The following is a 23,392-nucleotide window of genomic DNA, read 5'->3' on the forward strand; positions in this document are numbered from 1 at the left end:
ATCTGGCTATGTAAGCGCATAGAGCGTGAGCATAGAGCTGACCTCACCCGTTCACTCCTGTTCAAAATGGGCCGCGTCCCATCTCCCACTTGCCCCTGCTGCGCCGTAGAAGACGATATCTCCCATCAGCTCCTCCACTGTCAGCGTCACCACCATCATCGGGCTGTGCTCGGGCAACGCCTCTCAGAGCTTGAGTGCATGGACGGACGGACGGACGTTTCTCTTGCAACACTCCTTGGCCCCGTGCAGCGAGATAGCCAGTGGAGTGTCACAAAAGCGCGGTGCTCCGCTTTTTGCGTGATACGGGCCTCCTGGGCTCCCTGTGAGCCGAGTGTCTCTTGCTCACTTTTTTCTTGTTTTATTTATTTATTTGTCTTTTTGTTATTTATTTTTCTTTCTTGTTTATATTTTTTCTTTTCTTTTTTTTGTTTAGGGAATAGCAAGCCGGCGTGCTGCATGGCTGACCTTTCCCCTTTCCTTTTTCTTTTCTTCCAATAAATCCCCCCCCCCCCCCCCATAGAGCTGAGCTGTGTATTAAGCGCGTGCGCTGTTTCCGTGCGTGCGCTACAACTAAAAGATCCTATTAGTATTTCACGCTCTTTAGCTTACGGAGTCCTTGCTGTCGTTAACCTCGACGGCAGTTCTCCAGTTGTTCGTGCTACGGGCACCCTGTACTTGACGTCACGTTGACGTAGCAGTTGATCACTGCTACTCACACACTTTCACAAGCAACACGCTCAGAAATATTCCTAGAACAGTCACGTAACTCGTATGCTCGCGCTGAGGGGGCGCCACCGATGATATTAACCGCAGTCTTCAACTATTTCTGCACCGCAGCTCAATAATTAGTGGCAGCCATGGTGATGCGAAAGTAATAGCATTGGTCGCTGCCGCCGTCTATCTTGCGTCCCAGTCCCGCCCTGTACGATGTATTTCTTCTCATTCTGCGGTAACACGTGGTGATGATCGATTACATGCTTGTTCAGCGGAAAGGGTTGACGCGTGGCATGGGAGCCCAATGTTGTTTGCTGCTGTAGCTTCCTCTCACACAGTGGTTATGGCCAGGAAAGTGTAGTTTTATTAGAGGTCGTTCTGTGGGGAACGTAGCGTGAGAGAGGGTTGTGGTTCTGATTTTCCCAGTTCGATACACGATGCGGACGAGTTTGATATATATATCCGACCTTTCTAACATCAATTGCTTTCAGCTATTCATGTTAATAAATAAGTAATTGTTAAAGATTGTTGGTTAGGAACAAAAACAAGGGAAAGCAAAAAAGGTGCATTCCTCAAGAGTGTGGAATGCGGAAAAAAAAAGAAAGAAAATCTGCACGCAAGTCGTCCATAATGCAAACCTAACCTTTCTGTTCTCACTCAATCTACTAAGAAATGTAATGCCTGCACAAGTTAGAATAGCCAGTTGAAATATAATAATTTACGAGCATAGCGCATACAAGTGGCAAACAGCTGGGTGATAAAAGCACACAAAGACGCTGCAACGGAGGACGATAAAGGACTCCCAAAAGTATTATATTGGAAGTCATAACTCCTGCATATAAAAGAGAAAAGGGGTAGAGAGGAGGAAAGCGAAAACAGTATAGTAAGGCCTGCCAGATAAAAGTTAGACGGTGAATGCTTACATACTCGGAGGTTCATCTCTATGCATACATGGTTTGTTGTTGTGCCGTTAACCTACAAATAAATCATCTATGCATATCGGTTCTAGGTGACCGCTGGGGTAGGCTCCTTTCAAGTGGGGCAACGAAGTTACGAACAAAGTGAAGTATGTGTTGGTTCAGAAAGCTTACTCTAACATTTATGGAAGAGGTATCTCGTTCTGCGACACTTTTAGTTGCAGAATACGACAAGATAAAAAAAATAAATAAAAGAAAAGGAACTGGGCATTCTTTCGCATGGCGCAGGTAATTTACAAGTCGAATCCCTTTGACGCATAGCACCTTTATGTGACTAGAATTACAAACAGCAAGTCTCACATTCACAACTAAGAAAGTGGCGGAGGCAACACACAGTTACTTCCATATTCCACTTTTTGCCACCAACAAACGGGGAAGTGTGGAGCAACACCAACTGAATTTAAAATGCTTTCAGCGAGTACTCTAAAGTACCCAGTTAGTATTTTTTTCTTCGTTTTCGTAGCGCCAACACGCTCGTTACACTTCAACATTAATATGGGTGCCCAACATTAAGACTGTTTGTTTGTTTGTGTCGCTACAAAATTGTTTCGCCGTAAATCTTCGCAAGCAGATTGATTGATGATCATATGTTGGGAGTGCTCTTAAACTACTTATAAGTGCGAAGAACAAATGTTTGTAATAAGCCTGTTAAAGTTCTCAAACCGGTGTCAGTTTTCTCGCGACGTAAACCTCCAATTATTATTATAAAGTTCTCAAACCAGTGGAGCAGCACCTTGGGCATAACTGCATTGGAAATAATAAAAGGTAATAACTGGACGCGAACAAGACTATATAATATAGTGTTATGAGCGCAGTGTCTTGTCTCTTGCCTTTGTGCTTTGTTAAGCAGATACGTGAAAACCCCTTGCACGCCTACAATTATTATTATTACGTTCACATATTTTCTTCCTCAAAGATACTGGCAATCGGGAAATGTCGAAACTGAGTCAGGTACGGTCAACACAAGTGATAAAAAGATACAAAAATATTAAAGCCATACTGTTTTTATTTGTACAAGCTTTCATAAGTGGACGGCATCTCATCAGGTACATGATGAAATCTAATCCTGGATGATGTAGCCGAGTAGTTTCTGTGTTTTTTATCTCTTTATCACTCACATAACAATCGGAGAACGTCGAAACCGAGTCAGCACGGTCAACACAATGATGGAAAGATTAAAAACAAAAAAACATTGCAACTACAATGTGGTTATACAAGCTTTCATGTAGTGCTGTGCGTGAAAGCTTGTACGAATAAACAAGGCATTTTCGTTGTTTTTATCTTTTTATCACTCATAGAACACCAAGTCGTTCTCGTGGTGGTGGTGGTGATGGTGGTGATGCTTCTGAAAGAGGTCACCGTTCTCGGCCTCACAGAGGTGGGCAACATCACGACTTAATGCTCTGGGGGAATGTGCGTCCTGAACCGACTTCTAAGGGAACTGTGCCGACATGTATCTGAAAGCGTCTGAGGAAAACCCAGGAAAAACCCCAGACTGCACAGCCGACATCGGGATTCGAACGCGGGTACCTCCCAGTCTCGACGCGACATGGTCGTCGTCTTCGTTCTCATTTCGACGCCGACGTACCAATCTTAATAAAGTCGCATTGTTCCTCGTTGTCGTTTTTCTTCCTATCCTCATCAATCTTCCTCCTTTTGTTTTTACAGGAAGGGCTAAGAGTGAGATCTCAAGGCGAGCACATGCGCGGCATCAAAAACGGTAAGCGTTGACATCAGTCTCATCTTTTCCGTTTCATAACTAGTCGTAAAACGCCCACAGCTGACGTTGAAAGGCAATCAAGAAGAAAAACACAAGGCGTGCGTCTTGTCGTCTCCTCTTCTTGTTCTTCTTCTTCTCTCGAGCGAATAATTCGCGTTGCATCGTACACCTGTGGATCCCCGACACGTTCTTTACTTTCTTTTTTTCTTTCCTATTAAGCAGGCCCCTTGGGCGAAAATGAATCTTCATTTGGCGCAGCCCATTATACGGGGTGACTTATTATCGGGGATGTTGGAAATGAAGGAATAATATTATCTGAGATATTAGGAAAACTTCTTCGGAGCAGTGGTAATGAGAGTCAGTACGTGTTGCTTGTGAGAGCGAATTTGGAACCGAATGGGAGTGGCATGTCATGAATATATATGGAACATGTGTAGGGCATGTAGAGGTAGAGGTATAGTAGAGGTAACTATACGAAGCTGCTTGTTTGGGTCTTGGTAAGACGCGGTAAAAGACGAAGCGTGAAATGCTTGATGAAGCGGTTGCGTGACAACCCGAAAATTACTCCTAGTCTCAACGAGATCGAACGGTGGCGGCACGCTGCGGAGAAATGATGAGCTACAGTAGTGTGGATAGCTTCTTTCGGCGTTACTAACGGGACATAATTCGATTTGCAAAAGTCGTATTTTCGTATTTTGGACGTTTATATGGCGAAAATGACTTTACTGATAGGAAACTTAGCAGTCGATTTGAGACTCGTAGTGTAGGCAGTGCCTTCCTCTGTTGCAGGTTTAATATGGAGGACTAACCCAAAATGCTTTAACCCTTCTATACAAGATTTCACCTGCTTTCCCAAGCATAATTACAGAACTGTGGTGGCCTCATTTCTCGTAACATTCTGTTTACGCCGAACTCTAAAAAGCTCGTACTCGGCGCCACATAGTGAACTTAGCATAAACCTCATCGAATGAAGTTCACCGAATAGCAATGCATCACGAAAGGCAACCCCGGGTAAATGTAATCCACACCGGGAGTATCTTCAAAAAAGTAATAACAGTGGTCTCCTACGTACGCTCCAGCGTAAGCCTAATTGGAAACTTTTTTCGCTATGCGGTGCTGATGTTGCAGGTTAAATCCTCAATGAATATGTAAATTGGAGGACCTGCGACAGGGACTGTTATTACACGAACAAAGTAGTTGTCGTCTAGAGACATGCGTTGCAATGGGCGCAGCATAATATGTTTGTTCGGTGGGTTTCTGTCACGGTTGTTGAGCAAGGTAATGAACATGTTCTGTGCAATGAACGTAGAATGAGCAAAGGATGTCGCCACGTGCAGAGAATAATTTCGTAGCAGAAGTGTCAGAGGTAATTTCATCTCGTCCCTAAAGGGCTTCGTAGATTGCTTCTTTATGAACGCGTGTGGTACGCGGTCAGTGTCGGGGTACTCTGCTTCTTTTGAGGCTCCGTGTTTACTCGCGTGCATTTCTCTGATGGCGAATTTCATTGAGAAGCGCAAAAATTTCCCCTATGAGGAACAAAGGGACAAGTGCCTACTCCCGACGGTGTCTTAGAGTTTGCGTCCCCAAAGAAACGCCATCAGGAGGTAAAGCACGTCTCGCACGGTGCATGGCGCTGCAATCCGAGTCTCTTTTCCTGGATTGGATTGTCCACGCTGAGGACATAGCAACGTAGCCACTCGGAGTCACGGCCTACTATAAACTGTAACTTTTTTGTCAGCGCAGCAATAATTTTGTCGCTTCTGCCAATAGGAACCCGAGAAAACTATCCGGTATTGTCGCCCTTATTTGTCGCGCGCACTCCTGTTCTCTCCCGTCTCGTTCTTTTTGTCCCACACGAATTGGCGGGTCAAAAAGTGTTGCCCCTTGAAGCAAATGATTTGCCTCTCCTCTACCAGTGGAACACTCCGCGCCTCAACTGGTGCTGCCTATGGAACCATTCGTACACCTTCGAGGAAAACAAATCTTTAACACAGCTATGCCAACGCAAGCCGCCATGAAGTTGCTTCACAACACTATAAAGAAAAACACGCGCAAAAGTTGAGACTCTGAAGACGCAGAATGATGGACAGGGCGTTCTCCAGCAGCGGAGTTAGTAGAATATGTTCTTCTCAATGTCTTCCGTGTATCACGAGTGTCCATCGTCTGTTGGCATTCCAGCTGACATTCTTTGACGTCACTTTATAGGGTTTATTCACATGACGTCATCCGCGGGAGAGCGCCACTGTCTGTAGCAGGTATGCAGCAATAACATAGGTATTCAGGTTTTCACCGTCACGCATTCATCCGCATCACATTCACCGTACATTTGGTGTTTCAAAGTTATTGTACCGTGTGAATACTATTTGTTCCATTATCCAAGTAATTTTCATGTTTTCAACGTCAGTGGTCCTCTACATAGCATATGGCAGCGAACGAAAACCGAAACCAAACTTAATCATGGCGGCGATTTCGCCTTCGTGAAACTACTGCACTCTGGAGGGGTAACGTCAGTGAATAAACTTCATTATAAATTCTGCAGACGTTCTACAGTTTCACGTTTCCAACCTTGTCACCGACTACATCTCCTCCTTTCTCCTTCCTTCCCATTTACTCTAACTTGTCTCCACATAGTTCTTCGAAAACTTTCCCTTTCAACGCCGCGTTGCTCGTACAAAAGCGCGCTTCCTTTATACAGCCTCTGGCCCCCGCAACCACCCACATCCATACATTCTATATTGCGACAGGAAAGTCGTCGGCTGCGTTGAAACCTCCGAGGCACGTCTCGTCTCGCCAACCAAACGGCGGGAGAAGGATGACCAGCGAGCAATTGGCCAAAGTGCCAAGTCGCGTATCGCCTACGATAAGGAAAAACGGCTACCCTCCTCTGATATTCTCCCGCCATGGGGACACAGGACCTGCCCAGCGGTCAGCGCAACTATGGGGGCGCGACAGGGAAAATGTCGCGTCGGGCTATTTTATCAGCCAGTCTCATCTTTTATTGAAATTGGTGTCTGTTGCGCTCTCGCGTGGCGGTTTTGAGTCATACTCATACAGCGACAGATGAACCTCGTTGGCTGATGCTGGGATAAGGAGAGATAAAGAACGATGCGCAGTTAATGCGTTTGGATGGGTAGCGTGTGCGTGGCGCGTTAGGCAAGCGGTGTAGGTGTGTGTACTGGTCTGTGTGTGTAGAGAGGTGTTGTGTGCTGTGGAGCATATTTGCATTTTGGATGTAGTGGTTTTTGTACTCTGTGCGGTTACTGCGGGTACAGCGAGATTGGGAGGGATTCGAAACGTGTGAGGTGGAGAGATAAGAAACGGAGCGCTATATCAACTATGATTGTTATTTCTCGAACACACCGTTGCCGCCTCGTACGCCTGGCGATCTCGGTTCTCAGCATGAGAATGTGCAGGAACCTTTGGCTTAGAGGTTATTGCAAGTGAATCGACACTGAGCCGGATAGATCCGGATCTGTCATTCGTTGTACCTACGTCGCTTCCTAGGCCAATGGAGTCACTACTCCACCGATTCCTGCTCAACGACCCCTAAAACGAACGCTTCTTACACACAATCGGGAAAGCAGCCTCCCTCAACTGCTCTACGTATGACGGATGTGGTGCACACGATAATGTCACGCGAACGCTACAACGAAGTCCGTCGCCTTTTGTGTTTGACGCTGGCAACACTGAACAGCCTTAACTGGACAGTGTTCTTAAAGTACTGTGGCATCGAGCGATTGACGCCGTTGCAACATATTTCGGGGACGTTGAGGCGGGCAAAGCGTCTTGACGCATGATGTCAGCACAAAACAGCGGATCGTAGCTCCATGGAGATATCGTACACCTGTGAACTACTTTACCCATTTCATAACCATTTTTTTACTGATTCATTATTTATGCTACCACCATGTCGTCATTAGCCCCACCAACCCCTAGTGGTCTGTGTTATTAACCTGCCTTTAATGGCACAAGGGATGTGCAGTAGCCAGCTCCAGACTTGTGGAGCTACGATCTCCACATTAATCCGATTCCATCCTCATTTTCGTTATCTGGATATGAACCGGATATTGGTTTATCTCATTTATTGCTTTTAATTTCTTCATAAGAGCCTATGCTCACGACGTTCAAACCGATTATACATTGAAATCTCTACGATTTTGCTGCACAGCCCAAGCAAACGTATAAAAAACCAGCGCGTACCGTGACACGATCGAGTTTCTTTCATGGACGTTCCGTGTCCATATCAGCGGCCAGTCTCTTCCTTCCCTGTGCTGTCTGTTGGGCGTGAAAGGACCGGATGCCTCAATCGGCGCAATTTCCGTTTCCTATATGGCCGCCTTTATGTTGTACAGGAAGGGTTACGGGTCGCTTTTCCCGGCGAAATTTGTTGTAATGCCTCAGTCGCCATTATCAAGCTTCTGGATACACTCGAGCGATTGCGTTGCTGTGGAAGAATTTTATGATTAATTAAGTGAGTTGCTAGGCTTGATACCTACGTATTCACATGAACTGTAGATACAGTTGGTGGTGTTATTGAAAAAAAGAAAAATGAGGTTCCGTGGAACATAAGTAATCCGGAAGCCGAGCGCACAACATGCTATTCCCCGTGTACATTCAACAGCTCCTAGATTGTAGAAGGCCTGCGCACTGCCCAACTCACGGAGGCCTGCGTGAGCTTTGCGAACTGCTTCGAGCTTTTCTCTTGTTCGCTCTTTCATTGACGTCATAGCAGCATCCACAGCAGGCCTTCGTGTGTGACGCTGTGTCACGTGGGGCGCAGGCCTTCTACTACCTAGGAGGTGTTGGTACACTGCGCAATGTCATATGGGGTCCAGAAGGAGTTTAACGTCCCGTTTCCTTTAGGGTGGCAATCATAAGGCCGAAACTCACAAGGCCGAATTATCAAAAGACCAAAACTCAAAAGGCCGAAAAATCAAAACATCGAACAATCATAAGGCCGAAAACCGGAAGGCCGAAAATTCAAAATACCGAAAAATCACAAGGCCGAAAAGTAAAAAAACCGAATTATCGAAACGCCGACAAATGAGGAACCCAGGATACGAGAACTGGTATTCCAACTGCGACAAAAAAAAATAGCTCTACAGATTAAATAGAATAAACTTGTTGGGAATTAATACAGCAAATAAATCGTTTCGTCGAACATCGCATTAATAAAGTACTTTCGATAACTTAGGGGAAAACAAAAAGGAAAAGTAGAGATATTAACCACGGTGTTATTGTGTGTTTATTGTACACGGTTGCAATCAGGTTCGGGTTAAAAAATGTAGAGAAACACCATCTCCTCTACAATTCATTCAGTGCATGATACAAGTCATTCACTGGCATTCACCTGCCACACACTTCCTCTTTGTAGTAAACATGTTATAGATTATTGCTAGATTAGGTTGGCAATACGAGGTTATAGTTCATTGCTTTTTTTTAAATGAAAAGAGCAATTCCCTTTCAGTAGTCATTCACAGCGATGCTTACACTAGGTCTTCTGTTTCAATGGACGTTTCATTTCGGTGTTCGGTTCGGTGTTCTGATTTTCGGCCTTTTGGCTTTCGGCCTTATGATAGTTCGGCGTTCTAATTTTTCGGCCTTTTGACTTTCGGCCTTATGATAGTTCGGCGTTATGATTTTCGGCCTTTTGATAGGCTTCCTTTCCTTTATCAGTGACACACTTCGCTATCGTTCCGCATCAAAGTGCGTTGTGTACCCCAGTGGTTTTGTGCGCTGCACATTGATTTTGTGGATATACAAGCCATGCACAAACTAGGCACAGCCTGCATGTTGTCATCTCCTGCGGATTAAATAATCATAATAAAGCTCACAAAAAGAAATTCAAATTTGAGTAGATTTACACGTAAGGTGTGGTCACATGCTGCACGTGCCGGTGGGCAGGACTGCGGACCATTTTGGACCACCTGGGGTTCTTTTGATGTGCGCCGAAAATCTCCGACACACGGTGCTGGAAGCAATGTTTACCTCCCCCGCATTGCTACCGTCAATCAGAAATAATAATGTAATAAAGCTCACATTCCTGCTATCAAGGTGTACTTTTATGCTTTGATATCCTACAAGGATACATATCGGTCAAGAAGCGCAAAATAATGTTGAACATATGCAAAGCGAGCTGGTGTGTGCTTGACATTGACAACGTTCCTCTCAGTTTGACGAAAAGATGTTGATCGTGGACTATTGTTTGCGACAGCGGCCAGAACACAGAAACCCATGTCTTGCGCTGTTCGCTTCTGTGTTCTGCCCACTTGCCTTTTCCACAAACTAAAGGTTCGCCAGCACAAAATAATGTTGATCGAGAGAGACCACTCGACGTATCTCGATAACATATCTAGAAAAGGATTAAGAAGTACCTTCTGTCGTTCTGAACAAAAATCCGCAGTCTGGGACCGTAAAAAATGCGAGTACACGCATTGCAGGTCTATATCGTGAATAATTGTAGAGGTACTGTACGGTGTCTCCTCATGCTGATCGATTAATAACACTGAAATATGTAGGATATTTGATCTATCGCTGTTTGAAGGAGAATACAACGCCCACTTGCATCTTCCATCGTATTAGAGAGTTAAAGAGAATCACAAATCCACTCCGACTCCCAATACGTCTTGCGAATGAAGTACGGAGCGCCCTTCGAGGTGTTTTCGTGAAATGGGCATTTTCCCATGGTGCGGTTCTGGCAACGCCGATGTGGCGGCACCTATGAGAGGTGGGAGGAATTGAATGGGTCACTGTGACGTTCCTTCCGCTTAGGAGTTTCGTTTAACTGTTCCGTCATCTCTTTATCTATTGCTTTCGCATGTCAAGTACTTCACGAATGACGAATAAGACATCGTCCACCGTTAAGCGCTTTCACGCCATTCGTGAGGTTCCCGAAACAGTGGTCAAGCTTGGTCGGGTCACCATATCGATTTCACGAGATGGATTCGGCTCCCTCGTACGCTTAGGGAGTCGTCTGCCCGTACATACGAGCCACCGACTTAGCGGGCTGCCTTCTGATTGGCTGACAGCGACACGAAATCGGTATCGGAGGGCGCTTACGATTGTCTAAAAATCTTTTAACTAATATCAGTAATATATGCACTCTTATTTCTCTAATTCTAATTTCTCATTTCTTTAAATTTTTGACCCTCTCTCTCCTTTCTGTTTTACTTCCCCTTCTCCATTTCCCCTTTCACAAAGGAGTGAAACTTGCCGCCTCGTCTGTCCTCTTCCTTTCAACATCGTACTACCACCACCACCATATGCACTCTAAGAACAAAAGGAGCAATGTAACTCCTTTTGGGGACTAGATGCGTTGCCATACAACCATTAGCACCTTTCCGTACTAGATACATGGAAGTTTATGGGACGCTTAGGGAGTAGGTCAGGGTACTAAATTGGGGAGCAATCGGGGGGGGGGGGGCTATCTAGGAGACGAAGAAGCCGTAATTGCTCCCCAAGTTGCTCTTTTTGTCTCTTATACCCCTGACACAGGAGCACGTTTGAACTCCTTTACACAAAGGGACACCTAACGGAAAGGCGTTGCGTGACGTGACATACGGCAAAGGAGAGTCTCCTTTTATGAAGCAGTCCTTTTGGGAAGCTGAGATCGGCGATCTCCTTTTCATCTGTAAAGCCGTATGGCATAGCCTCGAACGAAGGGCAATACGACAACAATACTCTCGAATGAAGGCTAGACCGTGTTATTTGAAGCCTGCGTGCAGATATTGAAGTTGAGGTATGCATTTTGAATTCATTGGTCGTATTGTTATGTTTACTGTGACTATGTCGTACGTGTAGGCTGGGTCTAATGGAAATATCTAGCACGGCATCTTTGGGTATATTATTAAAACGAAACACCTAACGGAGTTCGCTCTCGCCGCGTAACTCATTTCGCATAGGTGTTCCTTGCAACTGTAAAGTTCCCCTAATGGAAAGGAGTTCAAACGTGCCTGTGTGTCAGGGGTATTACTGATAGCGTAACGGCTTTTACGTGCATGGATGCATGTAGGGAAGTGCACTGACACGAAACTGGTGTACGAGCGCCCCTATCATTTTAAGGCCCTAACATGCAGCGCATTCAGCCACGAGTTCACATTTAGAGAGGAAAACTGGAACTCTTCGTGGACGAAATTGGTTACCGTGACCATATGATTGATGAGATCAAAGTTCGAGCAGAATTTTCTACTGGTTGGCGTAAAAATGAAGAATACTGAGATGTTACCATTACCAACTCTCCATTAGGCCGGCTACCCCAGCTCGCTAACTTTCTACTTTGCTAACTTTCTACTTTCAACTTCAGCAGGTTCCATCTCATCCTCATCTGATCATCATGCATGTAGCCGTTGTTGTTACTTAGCAGAGGACACGAGGTTGCTTGCAGTGTTTGGCTATTGGCATTCAAAGAGGAAAAAAGAAAAAAAAATCATAGTTACACAGAGATGAAAAACAAACAACAGAAGGTCTGTAATCTGCATAAACATGAGCTGCTCATACTATTATTATTAACGATCGAGCCTGGATAACTGGATTAATGAAATTAATGCGAACCTCGACGCTCCGGAGAGTTGTCCTCTGCGGGTAGCGTTCATTGGCCTTCCAGTCCTGTTTTTCTTCTCTGCTCTTAATGATGTCTCCCGCGGAGTCATTCCCAGTAGCTGTTATTGGTATTCAATGACGATGTGAACCTGATGCTGGAAGTTGGGATTGGAAGTTTGTACCTTTCGTTGAGCGGCGTAATGCTATGTGTTCTTCGAGGTAAAAGAAGTATGTAACAGCGTGCAGCGCGTTGCCCATAAGGTGGGCTCATAGCAAGGGGTGAGCACGAATGAGATCGGTAAGTATCCGCATGCGCACAGTATTCGGTATCTGCACAAGCAAGACCCGCTACCGCATCCGAAATCGCACCACTGGAAATAGATGCGATTGAAAAATGTACATTCACCCTGAGGAAATACCGAAGGACGACACGCAAACACAAGCACGCGGCTCATCCACCAGCAAAGTAAAAAAGAAAAAAAACTTAAATAAAAATTAAAAGTGATAACGAACCACATTAGGAAGTACGCCATCTAACATGATGTTGCTCATTAAATTTTGTGGTTCACATGTTTTGTGTTCTACGTGTCGTTGCGGACTTGGTGCATAAAATTTTTTGCTTTGCCGGTGGATGAGCCATGTGCTTTGTGTTTCTGTGTTGCCCATGGATATTTCCTCAGGCTCGAGGTACATTTTTCAGTCGCAATGCAAAACCGGCTTGCGTTATCCTTCTTTCGTCATTATTTAAAAGGTACATCCGCACCAGTCTTCTTGTCTCCCAAACGCTTTTTTTTTTCAGCATACAAACTTTCGCAGGAATGACGATGGAGGACCATCACACAACACAAGTGTTTGTGTTGTGTCGTCGTCGTTTTTCTTTCGTATCTCAGGATATTCCGTCCGCCGTCGTCATGCCTCACCAGCTAGCCTGCTCCTTGTCTTTCCTCAGGAACGTTATGCCATCGACAGTTGTTCATTAAGAACAATCAAAGGCACAACAATGCAGGGGATGGCACACTTCGACACCATTGCGTGCTCTGAAATACGGGCTTCCCACAAGGGACGTCGGCAGTATGCCTATTTAGGGATAAAATGCGGATATCCGCGGAGGCGTGCGGGTTTATCAACATTTTATCCGCGCGGATCAAAACGTTTTATATCCATCCGCCAGCCAGGACGTCGCGCTGATACCGGCGGCATCCGTAATATAACCGCACCCGCGCACACCTCTATTACCACTCTCCTACTACTCCCTTAACACATGTTCATGCTCGTCCCACCTAGAGTCACCAAATAAGCGACGCTTCAGGGTATCGACACTGAGTTCCAAGAGCGAGCGTGCGCCATCTTGTTTTCGCGCCGCGCTACCCACGCGCACGCGCACTTCTGGCGCACTTTAGGGAGCCTCCATGTGCGTCCCCTTTTCGGGGAGGCGACAACTCCGTCGTCTGCTACGAGCGCCGGCATCTTGACTCCCACATCGCATTGGGCGTCAGCGGCGGGGTTGCGTTTTTCTCGATTTTTCGCGACAGGAAGGGGGTAAAAGCAGAATGAAGGACACTAGCGTAGCAAAACTGTCATATATGCTAGTAGAGCTGGTCATGGGTTGTAAAATATGTTGTTAATGCCTTGCAACGTTTGTCTAAACTCGTCACTGCACCTGGACACGCGGTCGCGTCTCGACCAGCGAATTACAATAGTAAACATGGGAATATGTATAGGCAACAGAAATATGTTAATTGTAAGCAGATTTTATTATAACACCTCATTCAAGTGCAACGCCAGCTGCCGTTGTGCTTGAAAACGACGTTGTTTTACCGACATATGCTCCTGTCGCAACTGCACCCCTAATCGCAGTTGTACAAATTTGCCCACGATTACTAGTTCTTCTTTGTGTTGGTTACAAGTCGGAAGATTATTGCCCACATTATTATGAATAAAAGACGAATGCCTCTTCACATTTGTACGAATAAACGTGTAGCACATTTCTCACGCTGCCCGAAATATACCGAAGATTCATTGCACCACGTACGTGTTCACGAAGCTCAATGAGCTTGTTGTGGCTTTGCGGAGATTTAACGCAGTTGGCGCACTTGGGTGCACAGCACACTGGCATTTCGCTGCACGACATATCATGCGAGTAACGCACTCTGCAGATCTCCACGCACGCTTGTCTTCGTCCACCAACGAATGTATTTGCTCAATCAAGTAGGAACTACTCAAACAAGAGCGAACGCTGGTTCGCGACCTAGCTCTTTAGGCGACAGATCAACGACCCCATGCCAACCAAACGGAGATGAACTGAGCCCTAGCAGTGGTTCATAGAAATAGAGAAAAGAAAAAAGGAGCTCTTTCATGCGTAAATTCAGATGCAAAAGAACTGTGACCCGAACGTGGTACACACAGAAAAAAATCCCTGGAACTCTGGTATTACCCGAGAAAATGACTCGTGGAACGACCGATTTCAGCGGTCATAGAGGAAGTTCTGACACGCTTGTTGCACGCTGGATTTAAAATTCCGGAGGGATGAGTTGCGATATTTGTTCCCAAAACGTACAATTACGCTAAGACACCGAAGAAATGCAATCACTTGCGTGTATATGTGCCGGATGGCCGCTCGAACGCGCAAAATGCACACCCGGCAATGGGCAGCGCGTAGCAAGTTGGGAGTCAAAATGCGCGCTCCGCGTAAGGGCGAGGAGGAAAGGCGGCGTTGGCACGGTTAAAGGGTGTCTCCTCCTTGAAAAGCGGAGAAGCCGCAGCAACCCATGGAGGCTCCCTAGCGCACTTCAGAGCCGCACTTCAGCGTACGATGCCATCTATCATACACGGGTGAAATGTTTCTTTCTTTCTTTTGCAAGCAGCTCATCAAGGTCGGCGGCCTTGAGCTCGCCTTGACATGACCGGAACGCTGTGGTTGACAATGCATGGATTATCGCACAACAATCACACACGCTTCTCTATCGCTCAAGGAGCATTATGTTATCCGTCTTTGACCCTCAACTCGGGATGGTACCGGTGTGGTGCGGAAACAAGATGGCCTCCTGCTCTCCCTTGCACCTCAGTGTCGATACTCTGAACCGAAGCTTATTTAGTGACTCTAGTCCAACCGAGAGTCTAGTCCCACCCCTCTTGAGAACTGGTGGCCGTGCTGCATCTTCCATCCTTGTTCCACCACAAACACACGACACGTGGGTCCTATTACGACCCTTTTATGTGCGTACCTGGTATGTGACTATGTTACAAGTTGCACCTAGCTTGAATCTGAAAAAATGGCGAGTCTCCTCGGCGAGTCATAGCTGACAAAAACTCGTGCCTGTTGGTGGTGAATGCCTCAACGTTGACGAAATATACTTGGATTTATCGATTTTAGATAAATTGCTTTCTAGCTGCTTAATGACAGTGGAATTCTCGTTAGAGTCATCTTTGTTGTGTGAGATAACAAAAGTGAAGGAAGTCAAATAATGCTTTTTTTTTTCATCTTCAGATCTTTGTAGGAAAGTTTCGAACCAAAAATCAACCCTCAATAACCTTTAGAGATCACTTTAGTCCACCAACCAAGACATATTTCGCGCAAATAGAACAACAACTCCGCAGCGCACTGTGCGATTTAACAACAACAAAAAAAAACAACAAACGAACAAACAATGGAATAGAGGCTGTAAGGTTTCGCGCACACCCAAGATAAGAAGTTAGCATCTGTTACAGACGAAACATATAGGATCTTTTGCTTCGTATCGCTGCATTCAATTCTAACTATCAAGACTGAGCCGATTCTCCTACAAAGTGTTCTCCCCCCTCCTCCCCCCTCCTCTCTGAACATCTTTGACCTCAACAGGAACAATTGCCGCCAGCCTCTTCACGTTTAAACCGCACTGTTGACATCCAACTCACGTTGTTGTCGTTCGCAACGTTTGTGTAACTTCAAACGGTGTAATGCTACCGAATAGCAGGCCGCGCTCCTGTTACAGGCGGCGATGCCAAAACGTGAGACGAAAAAAAAAAAAAAACAGAAGAAACGGAGACTGTTCTCTGTTCCAGCGTAAAATGTGGCACTTTGGATTCGGACGAACAGCCAGTTATGCAAATGAAGGCACAGTAAAAAGGGGGGCGCTAGTGCTGTTGCACGTGGCGGCCCTGTTTCGATATTCGGGTCTCGTTCTACCTTTGCTCCAAATGGCTCGTGAACAGTAAATTACTTTCAAGCGTTTCCAGTGCTTTATATGGAGGCGTCGCAAGCTTTCGACGCTATGTCTGTGTGTGTTGAGTGGTGCTTATGGACGATTCTTGGGCACGACGGCGTACTGTTTGTGAGAAATGGTACGTTCCTTTCGGTTTCGCTGCCGCGTGGAGGTGTGCGATATGAGCAGTGAGGGGAGTATTTTATAAGAATTTCGTAAGTTTTTTTTTCTAGGTAATATAACAAGAGGCTGTGTGAATGTGCGTGTGTGTTGGTTTTTGGGTGGTGTTTTGCTGAAATTTCAGGTAAATGGTGCGCGGTTGTATGGCATGTAGTATTGACCACTTTCTGTGAGGTCGTAGGTGTTTCTCGAGGTGTCAGCACTATCTAGTATATCTGTATATCTTAATCTCTTTTATTTTAATTGAAACTTAATATTAGATTCAATCGTTACTTTTTAGCGGATATACATAATAATTAGTGACAGTTACGTCGTTTTAGAGGAGGTTTTGTCGACATTGCTACTGCATCTATCGCGGTGCATTCGGACATACTCGTTCTTCACGTCATATTCACTTTAGTAAAGAATTCTAAAAAAAAATATTAGTGCACTGTTAAAATATAACGTGCGCGACAAAATGTGACATCGTTATTTACAGAAGCTTTGAAGCAGTGCAGAAGAAAAAGTAAGTGGCGTGTCACTTTGAGAGCATGATGTCGTGAAGGTGCTGACAATTCCTTTTTTTAAAACCCTTTCTATAATATTTTTCGCACGAGGAGCTGCTTCATGCGACGGGCCGGACACCTAAACAAACGCGGTCATATCGTTTCTGGTGACACTCGGAGTTATCGTGCGAAATGTTTTCACTAAATTCGAAGCCGATTATTTATAATTGAATTTTGTAGTTAGCGCTACCGCTGCCGTGAAGTCACCGTCAGTAAGTTCGGGTTTATGTCATGCAAAGCAATCAAGTCACAGATTCGAGACAGAACTTGTTGATTGCGTTTTACCGTGCCCCAACACTGTCCTCAGTCGCATCCTTGTGACGTAAACCAAGGTACGTTAGCTCTAATTGCGTCATCGTTAAACCGGAACAGGACGCGAATGTGCAGTCCATAATTCTCGTTCATTATTCTCAAAAGCTACGAAACTCTAGCAGAGCAAGCTTTGCATCTGGCATACACAGGTAACTTGGAGTCCGATAGGACTCTAACTTCAAAATCGACAATTCCACGCTCTTCTTACCCAGAGCAATGGTCATCCTCGCTGATCACTGCACTGATCATCACACTGATCACTGCACACATCACTGCACAAGTCACATCTCGCAAGAGCATTGCTTGAAGACAGAGTTGTAGCGACACCTGCTAACAACCATGAGCCCTATCTCTGCCCTGCTCGTGCTCACTGTTCGTGCAATAATTCGTTAGTTGAGATCCGGCACTCACGCAGTAAAGTGGTTGTTGCCTTTGTCTCCTTTATTGTCGTGACTTGACTTCGCGACACAGTAAATATTCCGATTAAGGGACGGCGATTGATGACAAGACACCAGCAGTGGGAGGGAACCCACGTCCTCTCACTTCCGGACACTGATGGTACATTGCACCTAGGATAGCGTGATCCCTTTATTTTACTTTTTATTCTCTCACCGCGTTTACAGGCGTATGTACACTTGCATAGGTTAATTTGCGATGTTTGTCTTACTCCCGTACCATCTTCCCATTCTATTCGAATTCTAAATCTGTAAATTTTACCCGACCACTTCCAAGCCGTTCGACCAGCGGCATGGCCGAGCAGGTTAAGGCCTACCATACCGAGGTGCAATACGATCAACGTTGCAATAATGTAAGTGAGAGTAATCGGGTCGGACACCCACGTGCTGGTGCCTGGTGCCTTCTCATCGGTCCCGTGTTCTTTAATCGAAACATGTAACTGCGATGCGGTCTTCGGGTACTATTACGTGGCAGAGAAGTATATGGACATCGTACAGCGCCTCAGCCCTGAACGTACTCCAGTAACAGCCCACGTGTGTGCCTTCGGGAGCGCACTTCGCCATCTTTCACCAAGGCACTCTTCATTCGTCTCCCTCACTCTGCGCACCGTAAATAGGAAACCCTTTCAGTCCGCGTTACTACTCTTATACCCTTTCACCTATTCACGCCCCAAGTACGTGGAGCACCTTTGGGGCGCAACGACCGAGCACCTTCCTTTCGAGCGAGCGAGCGAGCGAGACAGAGAGAGAGAGAGAGAGAGAGAAAAGAAACAGGCAAATAGAAGAAGAAAAACGAAGGTAAAACGAGCAGCAGAAAGGAACATAGCATCTCATCTCTATTGTCGTAGAAAAGAGAGGCCCGAGATTTAGGAGGAACCTAGGCCGTCCCTAGCGACAAGTCACCGGTGCTTCGCATTAGCGCACGCACTATTAACGAAGGCGCTTCGTCTAGGTCCCTTTCCTCGGGAAGAGCTTGCTGTTATGGCTTATGGCTTACGCGTGACATGTAAAGGTGGAGAAATGACAAGAGGGGGGACCAAGACGGTGTTCTCGCGTCCTAAGTGTGTGCATTAATTGGCAGAGAAGGACGTGGCGCGTGTGAATTTAGAAGATTTTAAGTTAATTACGATTTATGCGAGAAGTGGAGGAAACATATGCACATTATTTCTGCTTCGCGCGGGAAATGAGGTGCGGAATTACGACTATGATGGCATTGAAGGGTGGAAGGATGTGCGGTGGGAGGATGAACTCTTTTCTTCGTCGCTCGAAGAAGCGGAGCCGGTGCGCGGTCGGTTTTCATGTTGGGTTTTCGGGTCGTCCGGGTCACCAATGTAGCGAACCGGCGGTCTAGTGAGAGAAGGATCCGACAATCGGGAAATGCGGTCTGAACGAAACTGATTTTATTCCGAACGCGCACAGTCAACACCACATAGATATATAAAGCCTGCTTGCTCGTCGACGTGACGTAACAATTAAGAGTAAGCCAGTGAGGATCGTGTTTTCAACGGCCGTAGCCAATCAGCAACGTGCTTTCAGCGGTCGTGGCTATGCAGACGAACCACCGTCATCTGCGAGTTGTGATTGAACGTCCTCGCGTACTAAATGGGAAAACTTGGAAATAAAGCGCAAAGCGGTCCCAATCTTTCTCAAAACCGATTTTCTCGAAAGCGTCTTGCACTTTGTGTCTAAATATTAGGTCTACAGGTTTCAGGTGAGTTGCAATCATTTGCAGGTTCTTGACTTCGCAGAAAGATGAATCGCAGTAGCAGACGAATTCTGGTATTTATTTGAAAGATGGAGAGAAGGCAATGTGCAGGCTTTCTCAGCCTAGGTGTTGTTGGCAGAGTGCGCTAGAGCGCTGGTCGCATGACGGCACGTCATTGTCGTTGCGACATTTCCCACTCCCAGAATACTGCAGCGGAAGATGCGATAAACATCATAGCTTTCTGCTGTCACGTGTGAATGCCCAACATAACACTGGGCGGAACCTTGGCTCCGTGAGCAACTTTTTTTCTTTTTCTTCCACAAGAATATTCCGGTGAGGATGTCGCTCGTGTGAATACACGGTTCATCTCTTCTTCTCTCTCCACTACTGCTACGGATGGACCTACGCGGCTGTCGACGTTGGTAGGCGTGGGCGATGCTGTACTAACGGTTTTTCTGTCTTATGAACCGATACTGCAGTGCACGTCCCGTGCGAAACGTTCAGCTCATGTTCGTCAATCTAGTCCTTTACAAGCGTACGCGTAGCATTTTCATGCCCTGTTCGACGAGGACGTAAAAGTAAGCATACGAGCCAATCTCACAAAAGGAATTACCGTCAAGCTGTCTCGTGCGACTCCATGTGTTTCATATCTTCCGAATATAGGGGAAGAATACGTCAAAGTTGATTCTTTACGGACTTTATCACTTTACAATCTAGCGAACGCCAGAGTATACGTTTATACAGTCCTTCGAAAGACGAATTTGGCTTTCGGATGAATTGGCGTCTGTATAAGTACATGGCATTCGTATCTGTTGGGAGCTGATTTGTGCAAAGTGGCTTACGCTTGTTGCCGTATGACGGCTTTCTTTATGCAGGCATGGGCACACGTGATAGGGGCGTAGAAGCTTCTGAAGGTGTGTCGCCATATTTGATTGAGATGTGAGCAGGTGCTCCCGTATCTGCCGTAAGAAATTTAATCATGCATCTGGTGCGTTCCGAGAAGTATGATTGGGTAAATTTCTTTGTAGCATGTGTGGAACATTTCCATGCAAGGCATAGTAAGTCTTGTGCGTGGAAGAGATGAAGCTTCTTATTCAAGTGGCATCCCGTGTGCTAATGCGAACGCGGTCGTTGTGAACTGAAAGCTTGTTCGAATGTATTTGTAGCAATTGGGGAGCATGGAAGGCAAAAGGAAATCGAGGCATTGTATAATGGAATTGTAGCGATAGACCGTGTCGCTTCGTTTGGCCGGCTCCTGGGTTGTGGCAACCAATATCGGCACGTTTTTTGTTATTGTTTTTTTCCTACGCCTATTCCATAGGTAATGGATAGGGCTGTTTTCAACTACGTCATTGCGTAACTACGTTAAACTAAGTGACGCTAAAAACAGCAACTAGATTAAATAGGTGTACGCATTTGCGTGTGGAGAACTAAGTTTCATTCATCTCTTGTATAGCTTCATGCTTTAGAACGTTACGTACGTTGCATTAATATTCAAATTCAGTAAACTGTTGTCGTAACGAAATCCTTTATATTCTTTTCTTTATTCTGTTAGAATTATTGCTTTATTCAAAGCCTCGCGCTGTCCCTACCGAAATGTGTGATTATTCGAAGTGGCCTCGTGTATCGTGACGTTCTAGATCACTTACACAAACACCGTTTCTAGATAGCTTATTTTTTAGATCATACTGACTGTCGCGTGAATAAGTAGAACAACAACAACAACTACATGAACGACGATGTGATGAGGCTGAATACGTAGAAGCAAACGTATAACGTAGCAAAACTGTAACCTACAAAGCATTATAAGAAACGTAGCAGGCATTGTAAATAAAAAGCTTCTTTGCCATTCTTCATTATAATGGCCGTCACGAAAATCAAAGAAAAGTATGGTCGGTACTCCATCCCCGTATGCCATATACTGTCTTGAGGATCGTTACGATGTAATAAGCGTTAACGCGGGTTAAGGCATCACACGCGCATATTGCGCAATATTTGTAGTGTTTTGATTCAGGTACCTTCTTATTTCTACGGATTCAAACTCCAGTTAGACCTGTCCACATGAAATTCAATTGGTGCACAACGAAGGAAGCATCTTGTACACACGAAAAATGCCCACAGCGGTCCAAGACTCAACGGTGGTACAGAAAGAAAAGGTGAATCAGAGAAAACGTCGATGAATAACGCGGCACACTAAATTTAGTAACTCATTTGCTTCCTCCAACTTGTTCAGTATCCATTATGAGCTAAGTCTTATAGCGAAAGCGCTATAAGATTGATCACTTCTGCAACATTTAAAAAAAACATACAAAAAGAGAGAGGGCTGTTAATGGTACGCTTTTATTGACTTTCTGGGAGCCATCTTGCGAGCAATAATGGAAGCTGGTGCTGGAACAAGGAGTTGGGCCTATTTTTCTCCCAGAGGTGTTGATTACAAGGGCAAGATTATTCTGCAGGGACGGAATGCACCTGAGCAACAGGAGAGCACGGAACAGGGACCGCTACTTCGTATCCCTGCATGTTTAATGGGCGAGAGTCGTTTCTGCTGGTGCTTGGCTTCAGTTCGTTGGTTGCGTTTCATTCTTTCTCGTGTTGTTTTTTGGTAGAGGTAATAGGTGGGCAAGGTAGATGTAGAGGAGGTCATGGTAAATAGAATGTCTCTTGGGAAGTAACAGGCTTGCCCGGCGGTGGATAATATTGCCCTCCTTTTGGTGTTACTATGTGTGTGTGTGTGTGTGTGTTACAAGTAACAGAGAAGAGCTCTTTGTGTGGGCTCACTGCGATATTGCTACGAAGTGCCACCTGGTGTATGAGGCAAGCAAAACTGATGTGAAAAGTTGAAAGAAAAAAAAAAGGAAGAAAGAATAATATTTGAAAACGTTTACGCTCGGGTTTCTCTGGTACCCGCACTGCGACTTCGGTTAGCTTGGTAGCGCTTAAGGATGTCAAAGGCAGGATGTTGGTTCCATTTAGTCGCTTCGAAAACACTTAGCACTCTGAAAGTTGCGCTCTGTTGCCATTCGTTGTCTGTCATAATACGCCAGCGTTGCTGGAATTTCCATTGTCCAAAGCATTTCCGTGATTGTTTTTTTCTTTTTCTTCACTATTATACTCAGTGAAAGAGGCACCACAAAACTCGAAGCACCCTTGAGCAGTGGATGGTGGTGGTGCTGGGGCTGGTGAAAGGGATCCCAGGTGTGTGTGCTCCCTCGCAGAGGTGGGCAACGTCACGACTGACGTAGCGATACAAGTTTCCCACGTGAACACCCACCATTGAACGTATAGCTCTTGTAAAGCGTGCTTCACCACACGTTAACCGTTACTGCGGCAAAGCCAGCTTCAGAAGTCCCGCTTTGCAGATTTACAATGAGTGTTTAGGGAAACCTGCTCTGTTTGTGAGCCAAGAAGTTCACATCCGCCGTTGAACTCTGCAAAATACGCTGCTCTATCACTGTCAAAACCCGGGGGGAAATAAGCGTAAACTGTCACAAGGAAGCACAGAATCGATATTTATCGACATACTCTGGCAGTATCTGACGCTAACGGCATAGGAAACGCCCATACTTACACACAACGTCGAGCATTTCCGGCAGGAATGCATGAAAGGATGCTTTTGAAAAGCGATCAGTGACACAGCCATGCATGATCAATATTAGTGCCCGTACGCTGACGGAGGCTTTCACGTGTCGAGCGGCTTTGCAGTGCATGAATTTATTATACGCCTTCGTGGTAGTGGTCAGAATATGCATAGTATGTGCTCATCTGTGCATATACGGGTACGGGTTCTCTCCAGAATATGAAAAAAGGGAAGGGGGTGTAATATACATGCATGTACTATACAAGACGTTCTTTTCCTGGAGGTACGCCATTGTTGACTTCGTTTTACGAATTGCTTGAATGCTCGTGCATAAGACTCCTAAAAATATTGTATGAAACAAAAGTATGAACAATCGTACAACTTCCGAGGCCTTGTATTCATAAGATTCACCCTACGTAGCATTTCCAGTTACCTGTCATATGGATTAGTACTACTATGATGCAATAAACGGTGGAACAACAAGTGCG

At 45.5% G+C, this 23,392-nt stretch overlaps 1 protein-coding gene across 3 annotated transcripts in view; it reads left to right on the top strand.

Annotated features, from left to right (window-relative positions):
* Window positions 1–23,392, top strand: part of LOC135394712 (teneurin-m-like) — a 469,443-nt gene that overhangs the window by 86,435 nt on the left and 359,616 nt on the right. For all 3 annotated transcript variants that reach the window (XM_064625589.1, XM_064625591.1, XM_064625590.1), the window contains exon 3: window positions 3,360–3,411. The gene's annotated coding sequence lies outside the window, so the exon portion shown is untranslated. The remainder of the gene's footprint in view (window positions 1–3,359; window positions 3,412–23,392) is intronic.

Source organism: Ornithodoros turicata, chromosome 5 (genome assembly GCF_037126465.1).
Source record: "Ornithodoros turicata isolate Travis chromosome 5, ASM3712646v1, whole genome shotgun sequence".
Taxonomy (NCBI): Eukaryota; Metazoa; Arthropoda; class Arachnida; order Ixodida; family Argasidae; genus Ornithodoros; species Ornithodoros turicata.